The sequence below is a fragment of the Hyperolius riggenbachi genome, chromosome 9 (genome assembly GCF_040937935.1).
Source record: "Hyperolius riggenbachi isolate aHypRig1 chromosome 9, aHypRig1.pri, whole genome shotgun sequence".
NCBI classification, from domain to species: Eukaryota; Metazoa; Chordata; class Amphibia; order Anura; family Hyperoliidae; genus Hyperolius; species Hyperolius riggenbachi.
In genome coordinates, this window is record NC_090654.1 from 44,405,827 (window position 1) to 44,424,293 (window position 18,467).

Consider the following 18,467-nt stretch of genomic DNA (forward strand, 5'->3'; position numbering starts at 1 on the left):
TTTTTATTTGCCGGTCTCTGTAAAAAGACTGTAAACTGCTTACATCACAGCCTGCCAGTAAAATGTACCATCTATAAAATCATGCTGACTCTCCTGCTGAGCACTCTAGTTTACAATGCATGCCGCTCATGTCACATTCATGCCTTTAAGAGGAACTTTTTAACTCAGGATTGAACTTCATCCTAATCAGCAGCCGATTTCCCACAAGGAACCTTTTTTTTTTTTTTAAATAGATCATCAGGGGGGTCTCTATGGCTGATATTGTGGTGAAACCCCTCCCACAGTGTGATGTCAGGACCATGGTCCTGACAGTTTCCTGTTAGTGAACCAGTGGCGTAGCTAAGGAGCTGTGGGCCCCGATGCAAGTTTTACAATGGGGCCCCCCAAAGCACTCTACACCTAAAGGTGGCCATACACTGGTCGATTTGCCATCAGATTCGACCAACAGACAGATCCCTATCTGATCGAATCTGATCAGAGAGGGATCGTATGGCTACCTTTACTGCAAACAGATTGTGAACCGATTTCAGCCTGAAACCGATCACAATCTGTTGTGGTGGTGGTGCTGCTGCCGCCGCTCCCCCCCGCCGCATACATTACCTGCTCCGCCGGCGCGACTCCCGGGTCTCTCTCCGCTCTTCTTCTCCGCTCTGGTCTCCGGCTCCAGCATGCTTCACTTCTTCCTGCCCGGCAGGAAGTTTAAACAGTAGAGCGCCCTCTACTGTTTAAACTTCCTGCCGGGCAGGAATAAGTGAAAGCATGCCGGAGACCAGAGCGGAGACGAGCGGGGGCAGTCGCGCCGGCGGAGCAGGTAATGTATGCGGCTCTATTGCGTCGGTCGTCGGGTACTCGAACGCCGCTAGCGATGCGCTCTTTACCCGCGGGCGATCGACGGTAATTTTCCGCACGGCGCGATCGACGGGATCGGACGAAATGAATCGAAATTCGGCGTGTAGCGCGAACAATTGGCAGCAGATTCGATCCCAGTGATCGAATCTGCTGTCGAAACGGCGGTAAATCGGGCCAGTGTATGGCCAGCTTAACAATTGATACGGCGCACCAAAACCTGCCAAGGGCAACTCCAGTGTCAGAGGTGCAAGAAAAGGATGGGAAACAGTTTGTTAAGGATTACCTTATCAAAGTATCTATAGAAGTGATTATTATGAGTACAGGACCAATAGAGAGCTAAAACTGTACTTGAGGGAGGGCCCTGTGGGGGCCCCTCTGGCCCAAGGGCCCCGATGCGGTCGTTACCTCTGCAACCCCTATTGCTACGCCCCTGTAGTGAACCTTGTTGCATTGTGGGAAATAACGGCTGTTTCCAACTGTCAAGCAAACAATATCTCCCTCTGTGGGTGTATTTATAGATTTTTTTCCTTGTTTACCAGCAGTAAAGATAATGAGCCGCAGTGGTCGCCCGTTGTATAATCTTTCCTCTCCCCGACTTACAGTACATTTGGAAATGTATCACAGGTGGTGACATGTTTAATATCAGATAGTCGCTTAGGAATGTTTGTTTACTGTGAGTTCCAGAGCCAGTACAAAATATACTCGGTCTCCCAGAATGCTTGGGGGGGGGGGGGGGGAATTACGCATAGCTAAACAGCCTATGCTAAACTTCACTAGCAGGGTGGGGCTACATACCAATATCTAATAATGTTTAGATATTGGAAGTGCTTCTGATGTTGAAACCAGGAAAATGACGGTAAGGCCTCTTTCCCAGTGGGATGGTGCGTTTGGTGCGACGTTAAGGTCGCATAACGTGCCTCTAATGCAACGCATTGAAAGACTAGAACTTGGACGTTATAGTACATTCTTTAGCCCTGCGTTTGGTGCGCCATTTTTGTCACACAGTGATGGAACGAGAACGGCGCATGCGTTACCTTAAAATAAAAAAAACACTACAGAGCATGTGCAACACACACAACAAAGCAGATTTATTGCTAAACGCACAGCATGCAGCACTTTCTAAATAATGCTACACGTTACACACAACGCAACGTGAGCACTGTGAATGTCGCGCAGACTTAATATTGCTGTGCGTTAGTCTGCATTAAAATATTTTCTAACGTGCGACTTTAACGTCGTACTCTGAAAGAGGCCTTAAAGTGGGTGTAACACCAGTCCATGTCCAATCAGAGAATGCAGCACTTTACTTAAAAAATCGGAAACTGTTGGAAATTTTAGGCCAATCAGAAGACTCGAAAATACACGGTAATATATCAGTATTACCTGTATAAATACTAATATGTATACTGTATAAAATACTGCGGAAATCGGCAAAAAGCAGTAAGCAGATAGTGGAAATTGTCGCAATACCGCTGGTATAAAGCGGTAACGGTAATTGGTTTTGGCGGAAACCGGAATTTCCCTGGAATCGGACACGGGGATTTCCGTTCATCCCTAGTTGAGAATCTCCAGCCTGGGAACACACTAGGCAGAAACGCTGGCGTGGAAAACGCACATAATGCAAGTCAATGAGCCGCATGAAAAAACGCATATACTTGCGTTCTGCAATGTGCGTTTTTAAAAACGCTGGTTTTGATGCATTTTTTTTTCAAAAACGCACATAATGAAAGTCAATGGTGATGCAGAGGTATTACGTTTTACTGCGTTTTGCATACGTTTTTATGCTATTTAAAAAAAAAAAAAAACAAAACAAGTTTGATGATGTATTTCCGCTTCCTATTGACTTCTAGTGATTTGAAACGCATCAAAAAACGCATGCAAAACACATACAAAACGCATATGCATTTTGTATATGCAAACTGCAAACGCATTAAAACGCACGAAAAATGTGCAGCAAAAAAAAACCGCAAAACACAATGAAAACGCACAAAAAACGCACATGACAGAAAACGTGACCTTTCACGCACTGCCAAGTGTTTGTCTCACAGAGAGCAAATAAAACTCCAGTATATTGCAAAAAACGATGTACACGTAGAGTGAGTGTTAATCTGATTGCACATATCGTTCCTGGGAGTGGTATTGAATTGGATATCTGTGACGGTTCCTAGAGCTGAGAAGCAGGTGAACGTTTATCTGCAAACATTTATAGGCGTAGAGGGTGCTTCCACTTGGAGGCAGAAAAATCGGGCGCATATGAGAAGAGGACAAATCGGATGCCGCCATTCACTCTATTGTTCAATGTCGGCTGTTGGGTGCAAAGCTGGACGATTTGGGCGCCGCACCCGTCAAACCAACATTTTTCGTTTTCAGATTTAGTGGTTTGAAAAATATTGTTATGAAATTCGTTTTGACAATCATTTTTGTAAATTATCGTTTTAACATTTCAACATTTTGATATTCTACTTTTTTTTAATCATTTTTACATTTGTTTTGAGAATTATAATTTCATGGGCTCTTAGGGTTAGGCACCATCAGGGGGGTCGTAGAGTTAGGCACCACCAGGGGGGGTCTTACTGTTAGGTACCATCACGGGGGTCTTAGGTTTAGGCACCACGGGGGGGGGGGGGGTCTTAGGTTTAGGCACCACCTCGGGGGGGGGGGGGGGTCTTAGGGTTAGGTACCACCACGGGGTCTTAGGTTTAGGCACCACCTGCGGGGTCTTAGGGTTAGGCACCACCAGGGGGTCTTAGGTTTAGGCACTGTCACAGACCGCGAGCCGGTCTGCGGATGGGGTAAATCGATCAGCGTCAGAAATCCTCTTACACGGTCATTTGTTCATCACGAAGGGTAACCCGCATTCGCAATTTGATGAACTGACTCGCGAAGGGAGCGTTCTGATACCAACCGAATCACTCCACACACATATACAATTCAAAGATCTGCCACCAAGCGAGTTACACAGCCCGCTACTGTAATTTTACTAGGACTTCGAGAACACTTTAGTAACCCCTAGCAGTATGCAAGAATCTGGGCCAGATCGTTATGTCTGGGCCGGGTTCTCGCATACGGGTTATAAAGGTATACTTCTATTAAACACAGGGTAGCGAGTTCAGGAGAATAGGTACGATTGTGTATGTTCAGCAACAGGTCATAACCGCTAAACGATTTTTAAACGTTTAATAACACAAATGCATTACATACAGTTATATACACCTAATAACATATAAAACACAGAGCTTAAAAATAAAAGGAATAAAACAGAAAGTTCTTACTTAGTTAGCTGAGCAATCCATTTGAAGCATGAAGAAAATAGTCCAGTTTAAACGTAGGCATTCAGCTTAAAAGTCCTTTGTACACAACATGCGCCCGGTTCTTCCGTGAGCACATGTCTGGACTTCCCTAGTCGATGTAAATTGAAGAACTGGGTGGAGTTCCTTGCAAACGCTTTTTACTGACCAGAGTTTTGGGGCGGTCACTACCTGGAAAGTAGGTGTGTTGGAGGCAGGGTTACCTCCTGGCAAGTCAGGTTACCACCCACAGACTTGGAGCAAGGAATGTACCAATTATTAATAATTTGTGTAATTCCGCCCCAGATGGGTGCATCGCAGATCCGAGACCATATTCATAAGCAGCATGCGACTCTGTATTAAATGAGACTATACACGCCTAGTCTAACGAATTTGCTCTACGCATGCCAGATAAAGCGGTTTCTCAATTGATTCCTGATAGCTAGAGAATGATAATTCATGTGAATTATAGACCTGTTTCCTAGGTATCAGGAAATGTAATTTTGGTCTTGCTGTGACAAACCTATTTTGAATTATTAATAAGTTAACGTTCCCTTTGTGTGAAGCTATACGCTTGGAGGGAAATTTGAAGTTCAACCAGTTTGAGCTGGTTTGGTGGAACATGAGCTATGTGACCAAATGCTGCTCCCCAGGTGGTCTGGCTACTTGTGAATCCTTTCCTGACCTGAACAGGATGTGGGGGGGGGGGGAAGGTTACTGTTCTCAGTAAGAGAGAGGGAAATTGACATCTATTGTGCATTTACCCGGGACTGACAGGGACTGCGCACGACTATGCGAAAATCGATGGCGACTACGCGCACGACTTCCGTAATGTTCGTCACATCTCCCTCCTACCAGCCGGACGCACAGAGTGGGTCTGCATGACCCGCTCTACGCGGCGCTTAGCTACTGACCGGGTTCTCGACTTCTTATCTGACTGCCCGTTAGACAACTCACCAGAAGCGTAAGGCCTCATGGTCCGGTGTGTCCCAGTGTCCGCTTTGCGGACGGTGCGAGGCACACCAACAGGCTTACCTCTAAAGGCCTGGCTGGGTTTGCATAGCGCTTCCTGTAAGGGAGAGAGTCGTTGGCTGACATCCGGGTCACTTCCTGACTCTCGGGTGTCAGCCTGCGAATCTGGAAGCAGCGTAGCATACCCCTGCTCTAACTGACTACACCTTGGCACAACATTTTGGTCAGCACAACCTAGGTGAACATTAGAGCACAATTTTAAAAACGAATTTGCCTTCACCTGGGTGGCGAGGCTTGCCCCTTCTCCAGGAAGGATAGAGGGTGGACCTGTGGGCAGTTTTGCACTGGGTTGCTTCTGCAAGGGGAAGACAAGCAAGGGTGAGACAGGGAAGGAACGGCCTGTCTCCACCAGCTGTTTGTTAACAGCAGACAATGGTGGAGCACTCTGGCTGTCATAGCAGGAGGGGAGGTCTAGGCCCCCAGCTGCCTGCTCTGACACCTGGCCTGCTTCCACTGCCCTGGACGGATATGACCCAGGCAAAACAAGACTGTTACCTCTTAGATTAGAGACTGTCACATTTAAACATACATCATTTTTAGCACTGTGAGATTCAGCATGAAAGCTATTAGCAACATCTGGTACAACATTAACATCACAGTTACGTTCATTTTTCACATGTACACAGGTATCTGGAACAACAGTGACAGGTTTAGAGTCAGACAAACCGTGACTAGACAGCTGTCCATTAGAAACAGGTACCGCTTCCTTCCCTCCTTCCCTAGGAGGGCTAGGTACCATTACCCTGGCTGCCTCCCTCTGTCCCACCCCAAGCTTGTACAGTACCTGAGTGGGTCCAGACTGGCAATCCGGGGTGTTGATCACAGGTTCATAAAAGGATCGTAGGGTGCCAAGATCGGTGCCCAACAGCACAGGCACTGGGATGTCATCTGTCACCCCCACAACTTTTGACTGGCGGCCCCTTCCCCAATCGAGAACAACACGAGCTTTGGCGATGCGTGCGTGTGTGCCACCAACTCCCAAAAGTGTGACACGCTCATTAGGCAGGAAATTCTCCCTGGCTACAAGATGAGAGCGAACCAAGGTAAGCTCTGCGCCTGTGTCGCGGAAACCAACAGCGATCTGGTCGTTAACTTCCACGACTTGATGATTTCCGGAAAGTCGAGGATTTGCTGCTCCCATGACGAGGTAGGCGTGTGCAGTAGAGGATGCGCTAGCCACTTCTGCGCTAGGCTCTGGAGACGGCGTCCTCACCTCGGGGCAGGCAGACTTGAGGTGTCCTCTCTGTCCACAGTGGTAGCACTTCGGAACATATGTGGCATCAGGCGGATGAGTAGCAGGTGCAGCATCCGGCCTCTGTGGCTGTGGGACCCGATTCCTACGGTTAGCAGGGGGAGGAGAGCTGGGTTGCATAGGTCTCCCCCCTCTCCAGCTCTGGGCTGGAGGTTTGCGGCTGTCCGGCACACGGGTGGCCACAAAAGTGTCTGCAAGTTCTGCGGCAGCTTTGGCGGATTCAGGCTTCCGCTCCAAGACAAACTGCCGGACATCTGGAGTGCAGCAGTTCAGCAACTGCTCCTGCACGATGAGGTCCTCCAGACCTTGGTGAGAGTCTTTTTTGAGGCCCCGTGACCACTGCCTGAACACAGTCAGCAGGCGACTCTCCAGGTCGGTGTAAGAGTCGGTGTGGCCTTTCTGCAGGGAGCGAAACTTTTTGCGATAGACCTCTGGGGTCAGCTGGTATTTGGCGATAATTGCAGCTTTTATCGCCTCATAGTCATTGTCTTTCTCAGCAGGTAAGTCCACAAACGCCTCAAGCGCTTTGTCCCGCAAATTGGGTGTCAGATATCTCGCCCACTGCTCCTGGGGCAGATGATGCTGACGACAAGTCTTTTCAAATGAGTGTAAATAAGTGTCCGGGTCGGTTCCCTTCTCCATTTCTGGGAATTTAAACTTTGGAGTCCCAAACGGGCCTGCTGTGGGCCGGGGTTCCGGAGCACTTTGTGAGGGATTTTGGCCTTGCCCTCGCAGTTTGGCCATGTCAAGGTCGTGTCGGCGGGCGGATTCTCTCTCTGCCGCCTCTTTCTCAGCAAGCCACCGGCGCTCTGCACGGTCCGCTTCCCGTTCCGCCTGGCGTTCTGCGCGGTCAGCATTCTCTCTGACAATCTGCATGTACAGCTCAGGATTTGTCTCCAACAGCCTTTGTAATCCAGGTTGCATTCCAGCATCAGGAACACAGAAAGGGTTTGCATGGACGGGCTCCTGCCGGCCACCATGCTCCTCAGCAGTTACAGCGACCGGTTCAGACGCGGTACCGTTTTCCTCTGGGTCTGGAAGTGGGTTGCTTTGCTCCAACCGCTCACTTTCCTCTGCCCCAGTTACAGCACCGTCTGAACCAGGAGTGTGCTCTCCCAGCATCTGCTCCGGCTGGGTATTCAGTCGCAACAAGTCCTCAATCAATTGCGCTTTCTTTTTTCTATAAGTCACAATGCCTTTTTCTTCACACAAGTTCACTAGGTCTGCCACTGCCATTTTCTTGTATCTTGCTGCAGCCATTTTTGCCAAATAAAAGATAGGATAGGAAAAGAGATTGGGGGGGGAACTCTGTGCTACACGTTTAGTCTATATAAATGGTAATGCACCGGTTATTGACCACAGATTTTTGATCTGTTCTGGCAGGTTAATCAAATAACGTTGCCATTGATGTTCTGAACATACACAAATCCCAAAAAGCTGCCAAACAAATGTCACAGACCGCGAGCCGGTCTGCGGATGGGGTAAATCGATCAGCGTCAGAAATCCTCTTACACGGTCATTTGTTCATCACGAAGGGTAACCCGCATTCGCAATTTGATGAACTGACTCGCGAAGGGAGCGTTCTGATACCAACCGAATCACTCCACACACATATACAATTCAAAGATCTGCCACCAAGCGAGTTACACAGCCCGCTACTGTAATTTTACTAGGACTTCGAGAACACTTTAGTAACCCCTAGCAGTATGCAAGAATCTGGGCCAGATCGTTATGTCTGGGCCGGGTTCTCGCATACGGGTTATAAAGGTATACTTCTATTAACCCCCTTGGCGGTAATCCCGAGCTGAGCTCGGGGTATGCCGCCGGAGGTCGCCGCTCAGGCCCTGCTGGGCCGATTTTCAATCTGAAAAAAGCAGCACACGCAGCCGGCACTTTGCCAGCCGCGTGTGCTGCCCGATCGCCGCCGCTCCGCGGCGATCCGCCGCGTGCAGCGGCGAAAGGGGGTCCCCCCAGCCGCCCGAGCCCAGTGCAGCCGGAACAAACAGTTCCGGCCGGCGCTAGGGGCTGGATCGGGCGGCTCTGACGTCAGGACGTCGACTGACGTCCATGACGTCACTCCGCTCGTCGCCATGGCGACGAGGAAAGCGAAACAAGATAGGCCGCTCATTGCGGCCTATCTTGTTACTTTCGATTGCCGGAGGCGATCGAAAGTACGCTTCCGGAGCGCCCTCTAGTGGGCTTTCATGCAGCCAACTTTCAGTTGGCTGCATGAAATAGTTTTTTTTTAATTTAAAAAAAACCCTCCCGCAGCCTCCCTGGCGATTTTAATAGAACGCCAGGGAGGTTAAACACAGGGTAGCGAGTTCAGGAGAATAGGTACGATTGTGTATGTTCAGCAACAGGTCATAACCGCTAAACGATTTTTAAACGTTTAATAACACAAATGCATTACATACAGTTATATACACCTATTAACATATAAAACACAGAGCTTAAAAATAAAAGGAATAAAACAGAAAGTTCTTACTTAGTTAGCTGAGCAATCCATTTGAAGCATGAAGAAAATAGTCCAGTTTAAACGTAGGCATTCAGCTTAAAAGTCCTTTGTACACAACATGCGCCCGGTTCTTCCGTGAGCACATGTCTGGACTTCCCTAGTCGATGTAAATTGAAGAACTGGGTGGAGTTCCTTGCAAACGCTTTTTACTGACCAGAGTTTTGGGGCGGTCACTACCTGGAAAGTAGGTGTGTTGGAGGCAGGGTTACCTCCTGGCAAGTCAGGTTACCACCCACAGACTTGGAGCAAGGAATGTACCAATTATTAATAATTTGTGTAATTCCGCCCCAGATGGGTGCATCGCAGATCCGAGACCATATTCATAAGCAGCATGCGACTCTGTATTAAATGAGACTATACACGCCTAGTCTAACGAATTTGCTCTACGCATGCCGGATAAAGCGGTTTCTCAATTGATTCCTGATAGCTAGAGAATGATAATTCATGTGAATTATAGACCTGTTTCCTAGGTATCAGGAAATGTAATTTTGGTCTTGCTGTGACAAACCTATTTTGAATTATTAATAAGTTAACGTTCCCTTTGTGTGAAGCTATACGCTTGGAGGGAAATTTGAAGTTCAACCAGTTTGAGCTGGTTTGGTGGAACATGAGCTATGTGACCAAATGCTGCTCCCCAGGTGGTCTGGCTACTTGTGAATCCTTTCCTGACCTGAACAGGATGTGGGGGGGGGGAAGGTTACTGTTCTCAGTAAGAGAGAGGGAAATTGACATCTATTGTGCATTTACCCGGGACTGACAGGGACTGCGCACGACTATGCGAAAATCGATGGCGACTACGCGCACGACTTCCGTAATGTTCGTCACAGGCACCACGGGGGGGGGTCTTAGGGTTAGGCACCACCACAGGGTCTTAGGTTTAGGCACCACCTGGGGGGGGTCTCAGGGTTAGGTACCATCACGGGGGTCTTAGGTTTAGGCACCATGGGGAGGGGGGTCTTAGGTTTAGGCACCACGGGGGGGGGGTCTTAGGGTTAGGCACCACCACGGGGTCTTAGGTTTAGGCACCATGGGGGGGTCTTAGGGTTAGGCACCACCACGGTGGTCTTAGGTTTAGGCACCAGGGGGGGGGGGGGTCTTAGGGTTAGGCACCACCACAGGGGTCTTAGGTTTAGGCACCACGGGGGGGGGTCTTAGGGTTAGGCACCACCACAGGGTCTTAGGTTTGGGCACCACCGTGTGGGGGGGGGGGTCTTAGGGTTAGGCACCACCACAGGGGTCTTAGGTTTAGGCACCACGGGGGGGGTGGTGGTCTTAGGGTTAGGCATTAGTAGAGGGAGGGTTCTGTGTGAGAGTAGTGTTAGGGTTTGTAGCAGTAAAATAACGGTAATATTTTTTGCCTACATGTAAGACGTACACACAATTACACCTAAAATATATGGCTTTGGAATACTTACAATCATTAAAAATCACTTTAGAAACAATTGCTAATTTTAAGCCGTGTTGCTTTGTAAACCAATATTTTAGTGGACCTTACTGAATAATGATTTCGGCTGTATCCTGCGCCCATTTTTCACAGCACCTCTATTTCATGCACACCCTCCTTTTTTTAAAAAAAAGAATTCAGTCACCAAACTTACTTCATGTCCCACTCCAACTAGTGGCACACTTCTCTCATCAGGTGCGTATCGACTCCAGTATCCAAATCCTTCACTTTTTAGTTTCTACCTATGTGACAACATGTGACAATATTCTGCCTTAATTCAGGTGTAATAACAGTTTGCCTGCTAAGGAGATTATAAATTATACTGATTTATACTATCATTATAGTATCCAATAACAGTTCCACTGTTATAAATATCCCTCCAGCAATCCAGGCTTCCATTATAGGATTTTCTGCTTTTGTGCTGTCTTCACTTTCCTTCTTAATCTGTCGAGGAACAGTTTAAAAAAATATGCTGGTTATTCTTCTAACCACTCTTTTAAGAAGGGGGCTGTACTCCATTCCAAACGTAATCCATGCAATCAGAGACTGCGGCTTAAAAACCCATTAGGATTCCTATCTTAAAGCGGACAGGACTCAGAACCTCCTCTCTGCTCTAAAAGATACGCACCAGAATGATAACCTTTACAGAAAAGCATTTCTTTGTTACAGCTGATGCAAATCCTGCAATGAATCTGCAGTGTGTGTACTTCCTGCTTTCATGGAAGCAGATATAGGGCCTGATTCACAAAGCGGTGCTAACAGTTAGCACGCTGGTGAAAAGCCCTTTATCACGCCTAAACTCAGTTTTGGCATGATAAGTTTAGGTGTGATAAGTTTAGGTGTGATAAGTTTAGGCATGATACGTTTAGGTGTGATAAGTTTAGGCGTGATAAGTTTAGGCGTGATAAGTTTAGGCGTGATAAGTTTAGGCGTGATAAGTTTAGGCGTGATAAGTTTAGGTGTGATAAGTTTAGGCGTGATAAGTTTAAGCGTGATAAGTTTAGGCGTGATAAGTTTAAGCACCAACTGGGTTAGCACTGCAGTGCACAGCTGATCAAAAGTTTTGTGCTAGCAAAGTCTGGTGCACTTCACATAGAGTTTAATGGCGCTGCTTTGCGTGCGGGACTTTGTGCGCTATCTACACTTATCTAAACTTATCATGCCTAAACTTATCACACCTAAACTTATCACACCTAAACTTATCACGCCTAAACTGGCTTTTCACCAGCGTGGTGCAATGGTTATCACGCCTAAAGTCTCTAACTGGGTTAGCACCGCTTTGTGAATCGAGCCCATAGGGGTAACATCCTGCGCTTCCAAAGTAGCCTCTCTGCCTTGGCAGTCAGCTGACACAGCTGAGGGATTAAATTACAACTTGTGATTAGACACAGAAGAGGGGGAATTAGACAGGCTAAGCTCTCTAAATACACACAGGGTGCATTTCTCTGTTTTCCTTTTGTCCTGTGCAAGAGTTCAGGTCCACTTTAATAGCATATTGTTAGATTATCTCCTCTTTTTAGCTTTCTCAGTGCTGCTGCTCCTTTACATGTGAGGCTCTGAGCAAAAGGTACCATCACGGGGGTCTTAGGTTTAGGCACCATGGGGAGGGGGGTCTTAGGCTAGAAACCCACTAGGAGAGCTTTTCTGAGCGCTTTGTGATTTGAAAAGCTCTAGCTAATGTAATGCTATGGGTGTGATCCCACTTGAGTGATGTGATTTCATAAAAATCCCCCATAGCATTGCATTACCAAGAGCTTTTTCAAATCACTCACGCTTACAAAGCTCTCCTAGTGGGTTTCTAGCCTCAGGTTTACATGTGAGGCTCTGAGCAAAAGCGTGATAACAGGATGAAAAACACAGCGCAGCTGGGATTGTTTTTAATTTATGTTCACAACAGGTAAAACTCGAAAAATGAGAATATTGTGCAAAACTCCATCTATTTCAGTAATCCAACGTAAAAGGTGAAACTAATGTATGAAATAGGCTCATTACATGCAAAGCGTGACTATTCAAGCCTTTATTTGTTATAACGTTGATAATAATGGCTCACAACTTATGAAAACCCCAAAATCCGAATGTCAGACAATTAGAATATTGTGAAAAGGTTCAATATTCCAGGCTCAAAATGTCAGACTCTATTCAGCTAATTGAAGAGGAACTGTAAGAAAAAAAAACAGCCCTTATGGGGTAATTACCTCGGGAGGGGAAGCCTCTGGATCTCATTGAGGCTTCCCCCGTCCTCTGAGGCCTGGAACCCACTACAAATTTCAAAACGCTATCGCAATTGCTAACGTTTTTATTCAGTTTTGTAAGCGATTTCATGAGCGTTTTCCGGCGCTTTTGGGAGAGTTTAAAAAGTGTAAGCTTTTTGCCAGCAATTGTGTAGCGATTTGCGATTTTAATTCTGATTGGTCCTTTCAATGGCTATCATTCATAAAGGAGCTGTCGGTAAGGGGAATCAATGCGCGAAAACACTGCTGGCGGATTTTTAGACTTCTGGGTGGGCATTCATAAAGATGTATCCATGTGCGGAAGCAGTGCGGAGATTCCCCGAACCAGGCTGGCGGTAGGCAGGCGGAGACACGGAAGCTGCAGAGTTGATACATTTCTCCGTGTTCCGCTCTGCTGCAGCTGCCTGGGAGGTCTCTGTGTCTCCATTCACGTAACATTGTTATCGCCACATCAGAGGGAGCGGTACTTCCCGACCTCACACCGCTTGCGGTGATCTTCATGAATGAACATTTTGCTACATTTGTTCCGATAATGCGGAAATGCTTTATGAATGATAGCCTATGTATCAGAATTTTATTACAGCTTGCAATCGCACTCAAATCGCTCTGTGTAGTGATTCATGAGTGATTTGCCAGCGCTTCAATACTTTACATTGAAGCGCAAACGCTCCCAAAATGCAGCATGTCCTGCGAGTGCGATTTTGCTATTCGCAATCGCTACGTTAGAATTTGTTACATTTATTTACATTGGCAGAGCGTTTAGGGAAAGCGGTAGCGATTTAAAGCGCTCCCTAAATGCTCAAAAAATCGCTCTAGTGGGTTCCAGCCCTCAAAGGATACCCGAAGTGGCATGTGTCATGATGAGATAGACATGTGTATGTACAGTGCCTAGCACACAAATAACTAGGCTGTGTTCCTTTTTTTCTGTCTCTGCCTGAAAGGTTAAACATCAGGTATTTAAAGGAATACTATCGATACCTAAGTGTTCTAAAATGACATGGGCAAATAATGTCTAAGTAGCTGTGTAAACATTTTCCTACTTTTCATGTTAAATATCAGAGGCAAAAGCTGTAATTTATTGAGGGTAAGATTTAGCTATATTGGGACAAATCAATTGCAGAAGGGGTGTCTGCTTCAATGCACAGCCATAGTTGCATATCAGACTACAGAAAGAAAATATCAAACATATCAAACTCTGAAAGCAAAAAACAGTATGAAAAGCTGTGACAATTAGTTACATTTCATCTGCTCTCTTCAGACACATCAGTCAGAAACACAGGACACAGGATCTGCAGCTGTTGACACAGTTCCTGTGTCAATTGAAACAAATATGTGAATTGATAGTATTCCTTTAAGTGACAGTTTCTGTCAGGGTCGGACTGGGTCAGCATAACCCTCACAGATAAGAAATTAAAGCCATTAAACACTTTCCTATTAGTAAATGGCTTCTGAGAGCAAGACAGAGATAAAAAGGATCAATAATTCATAGATTTGAGCTGACATACTTCAATGAAGGTGTCATTGAGCAGAGACAATGAAACAGTAAAAACCTAAAAACTAGATTTAAATATCAAATAAAACCGTGGGATATCTTGAAAAAAGTCATTTTTAGGAGAAGCGGGATATTTACAATTGTTTTTCTCATCAGTTTATTTTCACCTCGGATGTCCTTTAACCACTTGCCGACCGCCCACAGCCGATGGGCGGCGGCAAAGTGGACACCGAAAGGACCGCAATACGCCCATCGGCGTTGCGTCCTTTCGGCATGCCCGGGGAGCAATCGCGTCACTGGTGACACGCGCTTCCCCCGGCAACTGGCTCAGCCTACCCGCCACGACAACCCGCCGGCCGTTCGGAAGCGCCAGAGGGTTGTTAACCCCCACGATCGCCACATACAAAGTGTATAATACACTTTGTAATGTATGCAAAGTGTATTATACAGGCTGCCTCCTGCCCTGGTGGTCCCAGTGCCCGAGGGACCACCAGGGCAGGCTGCAGCCACCCTAGTCTGCACCAAACACACTGATCCTGCCCCCCCTTCCCTCTGATCGCCCACAGCACCCCTCAGACCCCCCTTGCCCACCCCTCAGACCCCTGTTTACACCCAATCACTCCCCTAATCACCCATCAATCACTCCCTGTCACTATCTGTCAATGCTATTTTTTTTTAGTTTAGGTCCTAACTGCCCCCTGGGGGCTCCTGATCAACCCCCAACCCTCAAATTCTCCCCAGACCCCCCCCCCCCCCTGTGTACTGTATGCATCTATCCCCCCTGTAATAACCCACTGATCACCTGTCAATCACCCATCAATCACCCCTTGTCGCTGCCACCCATCAATCAGACCCTAACCTGCCCCTTGCGGGCAATCTGATCACCCACCCACACCATCAGATCGCCCGCAGACCCGACGTCAGATCACCTCCCAAGTGCATTGTTTACATCTGTTCTCTCCTCTAAACACCCACTAATTACCCATCAATCACCCCCTGTCACCACCTGTCACTGCTACCCATTAGATCAGACCCCTATCTGCCCCTAGGGCACCCAATCACCCGCCCACACCCTCAGAACGCCCTCAGACCCCAGCCCTGATCACCTCGCCAGTGCATTGCTTGCATCTATTCCCCCCTCTAATCACACCTTGAGACACCCATAAATCACCTCCTGTCACCACCTGTCACCCCCTAACACACCTACCCATCAGATCAGGCCCTAATTTGCCCCGTATGGGCTCCTGATCACTCGGCCAAACCCTCAGATCCCCCTCAGACCCCCTTCCGATCACCTCCCCAGTGCATTGATTACATCTATTTTCCCCTCTAATCACCCCCTGAGACACCCATCAATCACCTCCTGTCACCCCCCCAGCACTCCTATCCATCAGATCAGGCCCAATACAACCTGTCATCTAAGAGGCCACCCTGCTTATGACCGGTTCCACAAAATTCGCCCCCTCATAGACCACCTGTCATCAAAATTTGCAGATGCTTATACCCCTGAACAGTCATTTTGAGGCATTTGGTTTCCAGACTACTCCTCACGGTTTTGGACCCCTAAAATTTCAGGGCAGTATAGGAACCCCACAAGTGACCCCATTGTAGAAAAAAAAGACACCCCAAGGTATACCGTTAGGTGTATGACGAGTTCATAGAAGATTTTATTTTTTGCCAAAAGTTAGCGGAAATTGATTTTTATTGTTTTTTTCACAAAGTGTCATTTTCCATTAACTTGTGACAAAAAATAAAACCTTCTATGAACTCACCATACACCTAACGGAATACCTTGGGGTGTCTTCTTTCTAAAATGGGGTCACTTGTGGGGTTCCTATACTGCCCTGGCATTTTAGGGGCCCTAAACCGTGAGTAGTCTAGAAACCAAATGCCTCAAAATGACCCGTGAATAGGACGTTGGGCCCCTTAGCGCACATAGGCTGCAAAAAAGTGTCACACATGTAGTATCGCAGTACTCAGGAGAAGTAGTATAATGTGTTTTGGGGTGTATTTTTGCACATACCCATGCTGGGTGGGAGAAATATCTCTGTAAATGACAATTTTTTGATTTTTTTACACACAATTGTCCATTTACAGAGATATTTCTCCCACCTAGCATGGGTATGTGTAAAAATACACCCCAAAACACATTATATTACAAGGGGCCCAACGTCTTATTCACAGGTCATTTTGAGGCATTTGCTTTCCAGACTACTCCTCACGGTCTAGGGCCCCTAAAATGCCAGGGCAGTGTAGGAATCCCACAAGTGACCCTATTTTAGAAAGAAGACACCCCAAGGTATTCCGTTAGTAGTATGGTGAGTTCATAGAAGTTATTATTTTTTTGTCACAAGTTAGTGGAAAATGACACTTTGTGAAAAAAAAAATCAATTTCCGCTAACTTATGACAAAAAATAAAATATATTGTTTTTTTTCACAAAGTGTCATTTTCCACTAACTTGTGACAAAAAATAAAATCTTCTATGAACTCACCGTACTACTAATGGAATACCTTGGGATGTCTTCTTTCTAAAATGGGGTCATTTGTGGGGTTCCTATACTGTCCTGGCATTTTAGGGGCCCTAAACCGTGAGGAGTAGTCTAGAAACCAAATGCCTCAAAATGACCTTTGAAATCCTAAAGGTACTCATAGGATGTTGGGCCCTTTAGCGCAGTTAAGGTGCAAAAAAGTGCCACACATGTGGTATCGCCATACTCAGGAGAAGTAGTATAATGTGTTTTGTGGTGTATTTTTACACATACCCATGCTGGGTGGGAGAAATATCTCTGTAAATAGACAATTGTGCGTAAAAAAATCAAACAATTGTCCATTTACAGAGATTTTTCTCCCACCCAGCATGGGTATATGTAAAAATACACCACAAAACACATTATACTACTTCTCCTGAGTACAGCGATATCACATGTGTGGAACTTTTTTGCACCCTAACGGCGCTAAGGGGCCCAAAGTCCAATGAGTACCTTTAGGATTTCACAGGTCATTTTGAGAAATTTGGTTTCAAGACTACTCCTCATGGGTTAGGGCCCCTAAAATGCCAGGGCAGTATAGGAACCCCACAAGTGACCCCATTTTAGAAATAAGACACCCCAAGGTATTCCGTTAGGGGTATGGTGAGTTCATAGAAGATTTTATTTTTTGTCACAAGTTAGCGAAAATTGTTTTTTATTGTTTTTTTTTCACAAAGTGTCAATTTCCGCTAACTTATGACAAAAAAAAATCTTCTATGAACTCACCATACTCCTAACAGAATACCTTGTGGTGTTGTCTTTCTAAAATGGGGTCACTTGTGGGTTTCCTAAACTGCCCTGGCATTTTAGGGGCTCTAAACCGTGAGGCGTAGTCTTGAAACCAAATGTCTCAAAACGACCTGTGAAATCCTAAAGGTACTCATTAGACTTTGGGCCCCTTAGTGCCGTTAGGGTGCAAAAAAGTGCCACACATGTGATATCGCTGTACTCAGGAGAAGTAGTATAATGTGTTTTGGGGTGTATTTTTACACATACCCATGCTGGGTGGGAGAAATGTTATTGTCCGCTAATTTGTGACAGAAAATAAAATCTTCTATGAACTCACCATGCCTCTCAGTGAATACTTTGGGATGTCTTCTTTCCAAAATGGGGTCATTTGGGGGGTATTTATACTATCCTGGAATTTTAGCACCTCATGAAACATGACAGGTGCTCAGAAAAGTTGGAGATGCTTCAAAATGGGAAAATTCACTTTTTGCACCATAGTTTGTAAACTCTATAACTTTTACCCAAACCAATAAATATACACTGAATGTTTTTTTTTTTATCAAAGACATGTAGCACAATAAATTTGGACAAAAATGTATACAGAAATGTTACTTTATTTGACAAATAAATCATTTTTTTGACAAAATTCATGTCTTTTTTGATGAATATAATAAAAACTAAAAATCGCAGCAGCAATCAAATAGCACCAAAAGAAAGCTGTATTAGTGACAAGAAAAGGAGGGAAAATTCATTTAGATAGTAGGTTGTATAACCGAGCAATAAACCGTTAAATCTGCAGTGGTCTGAATGGAAAAAAAGGCTCTGGTCCTTAAGGGGTAGAAAGACTGTGGTCCTCAAGTGGTTAACCAGAGCCTTTTTTCCATTCAGACCACTGCAGTTTTCACGGTTTATTGCTCGGTCATACAACCTACCACCTAAATGAATTTTACCTCCTTTTCTTGTCACTAATAAAGCTTTCTTTTGGTGCTATTTGATTGCTGCTGCGAGTTTTACTTTTTATTATATTCATCAAAAAAGACATGAATTTTGTCAAAAAAATGATTTTTTTTTTTACTTTCTGTGCTGACATTTTTCAAATAAAGT